The following is a 3,857-nucleotide window of genomic DNA, read 5'->3' as shown; positions in this document are numbered from 1 at the left end:
ATGTTTTCATGGAGTAGTGAAAATTACTGCTGCAACCACAGCCCCTCCAAAAAATCCCCTTACTAATAATCAAAGATTCTGGCACTGGTGTAGCCCAAATCTTCTGCCAAGTGACCCAAGCTGGACTAAAAAGCTAGAAGTCCTGGCAAAGCAATGCTTTTCAAGAGCTAACAGCTCCACTTCCCGGGTTCCTGCTCCATGTGACAGGTGATGTGTCCATTCACTGGTACCCCTGCATGTCCAGCTTACTTCTGATCTCTTTTCTAATGTCCCAGGTGTCCCCACTAACAGTCACCTAGACATGTGTAGGCAGTTCCCCTCCAGCTGGCCGCAGCTCTCTGTCCTGCCTCGCTGCAAAACGCTGGTCTTCTAACTGTGCTCTTCATGTCAGCTCCTGGAGACAGTCCAGACAGCGCTTCTGCGTGCTGTCTTTGCCTCACCCTGGTCCTCAGTGGAGCTGAGGTCTGAGATCTGAGTCTTCTGTGTCACATAATGAGCAAGTCCAGAACTCGACAGTTCAAAGGACAACTGTTAATGAAAGTTTCCATTTCCCAAATGTTGAGAACCTGGGGCACATTCTAGCCTTGACCCAGGTCTTCGCAGGCTGAGTCAAGCTCTCAATGGACTGCAATCGTCAGGGGCTTGTCTGGGGCTGGAGAACTCACTTGCAAACTCCTACACCACATTGGCTCCTACCCACAACTCACTATGGGCTGCTGGGTGGGCCTCTCCACTGGGGGCTTCCCAGGAGTGAGTGGTCCAAGAGAGGGGGGAACACATGTGACATCACTTCTGCTTCCTGCTGGTCCTCAAATATACCACCCCTGGTGCACCATGGGAGGTCCTTAAATGGCTTTGAGCCAGGAGATGGGACCATGGGGCTGTTCTAGAGGTGGTTCCCACCTGGACAGGTCCCAGTGCATCCCTGTGCCTTGGGGTACTTGTGCACGGAATGGAGATAGTAGAGGCTGCCTCAAAGGAATTGTCCGAAGATAGTGACATCCATACCAGGCCCTTGAAATGAGGAAGCCCTTGATATCTACTATCTGCCAATGGCATGGCAGCACTTTCCCTCCCACACCCACTGTGCAGTGCAGAAGCCACCTCTTCCCTCCCACAGATCCTCAGCCCTGATTTCCACATCCTCCTCTCTATCCCATTTTAGTTATCCATGCTATTTCTGCAAGGTAACTGCCCTAGAAGCCTTCATCTGATTGCTTCTCCAGATCTCAACTCTTAGTCTTAGGCCCCTTCGGCATTTGCTTTTTTACCCTACATTAATCATCCTAAATGCAGAACATCTTCGTCACTGGTGCCCTTTTGATGCTGTGTAATTTCCTCCAGGATCAAGTTCAAGCTCCCTAGCTTTGTTCTCAAGGACCCATCTCCTCCCTTCCCACACCCTATGGTTAGCCCTGTCTGGATTCACCATGTTCAGACACAGCCTGCTTGTCCCCCATACCTCTATGCTCTGTTGACTCTGCAGTCCATGTCCTCCTCATCTGTAGTTTCTCTGTCCTCTTGAAGCTTCCCTGACCCCACGGGGGCTCTTGCTGCTCTTCAGACCATGGCACTGCCATTAAGTAAGTCCTTTCTCTGCACTGAGTAGCTTGCCATGTTCAGCAGCCCTGATGTCTACATCTGATAGGCACTGATGTCCTGGTGCAGGTGTGAAGGAGGTGGCCATCTGGGAGTGGTGGGATTGCATGCTGACTGCTGAGTGTAGTGAGCAGAGGAATTTACAATTGATAAGCTCTTTTTAAGGCCCACTGGAATAGAGCAACCTCCCCAGCACTCTAGGAAGGAGGTGTGTGTGAAGTACCTTCTTCAAGTCCCCCTGATCTACATGTGGAAGTGAGGCTGGCCAGAACCATACTGATGGACATGTGGTTTTCTGGGACATCAACAGCAATACTGTTGAGATCCATTTTTAAAGCACAAAGAAGGACACTGTTGATAGAAGCCTATGTTGACAAAAGAAATGTTTCCTATATTCCCTGAACCATTTGGATAATTTTACAGATGGGGCACACATTGTGGCTTCAGCAATTGGCCACACTTAGTCTGCTCAGAGTCCCATGCAAAATCCCAGCCCCTGTGGTTGGTGAAAAGGCTGCTTAGAATGGCTCATCAAAATAGCTTCCTTGCCAGCAAAACAGACATCTGCTAGTGAATGTTGGGGGTGGAAGTCTGTTCTAGTCAGGAGGCATCTTTGGTATTTAGATTCTTTGCAATAATGGACAAATACGGATGGAGAAATAAAATGGGTCCATATGTAAAGCACAAATGTGTTGGCATGGTTCTACGGGCCACACCACTAAGGTTCCCTCAAATGCCACTGCATTCTCTCCATTCTGCCAGCTGCTTGGCAGTGACTGCAGCATCCATGCAGGGTTGAATGGAGAGCTCTGCTTACTGACACCATGGTGGTTACTGGAGGAGAAGCTGCCACAGGGAGGCGGGCTGCTGGAGGGTTGCCTGCCACACTTCTGAGAAGCACAATGTGACCTCACCATTGTGGATGGTCTGCTCAACGTTTTTTTTTTTTTTGATATGGGGTATTTTGTATTTTATTTTGAGACAGGATCTCATTACATTGATAAATTGCTTGGGTAGGGCTTGAACTTTCAATCCTCCTGCCTCAGCCTTCCAGATTGCTGGAATTACAGACATGCCCAGGCCCCAGAGCTCTTAGGTATGCAAGGTTCCATTTGGTTTTCTGGGAAGCCTTCTCCTGTTGACCGTTGCTCTTCCATCCCTGGCAGATGCCTTTGTGTGTCCCCATCCCTCTCCTGGGGAAGTAGCCTGCAGTGCCCACACACCTAGCTCCATATGTGACACCACTTCATGTTTAAACAGCACACCCTACTCGCACAGCCAGGGAAGGGCCCGCCTCAATGCCTGAACCCTAGGACAACACTGGTGTCTTTGTGTGGGCCCTGTAAGACAGGGAGCTGCAAGGGCAGGATGAAGACTTGCCCTTTGCCCACAGCCCTATGCATACCATCCAGCAGGCACCTGGGGGAATCCCCACCCCCACAGCTCCTCCAGCAGGTGCAGCCCAGAGTCTGACAGCTGCCCCCTGTCTGCACCTGGCATGCCCAGAGGGGTCTCTGTCACTTCCTACTCCTGACTCCCAGCTTCTGCTCCAACCTTGCCTGCCTGCAGGGCTTTGGTCTCAGATGCCTGGCTAGCCCTCCCTCCGCCCTTTTGCTGGTGCATAGTTTTTACTCTCCTGAGACACTGGTTCTCTTCCTGCTCTTCTATTCCTGCAGTCCAGCTTCTGCTGGACTCCACTCAGCTGCCTCACCTGTGTAACCCAAGCTGCTGCCAAGAGGCTCCCCTGCATTTGTCTTTGGATTGCAATAAAGTGTGTCTTAGCAGTTGCCTGGCCCCCACATCCTGGCCAAAACTTTTGTTCAACACTTCTTTCCATCAGCTAAGGTCTGGCACAAGGTCTAGCTTGCTGAGCCTCAGTTTTTTCATCCATGAAATGATAATACCCTACTGACTACTCTAGAACATTGATGAGAGAATTTCAGGAACCTGGCGTTGGTAATGCTCTAGCCAGAACACAGACAGAAAGAAAAAGACAGAATACAGACAGAAGAAAAGTGTGTCACTGTGGCTCCCTCAGTCATTCACCAAACATTGGTTGAACACCTCCTGGGTACAGAAGAAATACTCTGCCCTGAGCAGCTCACATAATAAGGAAGGGAGGGAAGAGGGACAGAGCAGATCACAAACACAATTTTGAAAAACCAGCCAACAGACAAAGAGCATATGAATCTTTAGTGCAATGTGATATTTCAGCTGAACAAAATTCAGGACAATGTCCTCAAAAAATGCTGTGATTT

Source organism: Cavia porcellus, unplaced genomic scaffold (genome assembly GCF_034190915.1).
Source record: "Cavia porcellus strain 051 isolate PalLab524CR breed Dunkin Hartley unplaced genomic scaffold, mCavPor4.1 scaffold_19, whole genome shotgun sequence".
NCBI classification, from domain to species: Eukaryota; Metazoa; Chordata; class Mammalia; order Rodentia; family Caviidae; genus Cavia; species Cavia porcellus.
The sequence above is the reverse complement of the archived record's forward strand: the minus strand, read 5'-3'. Positions refer to the sequence as shown.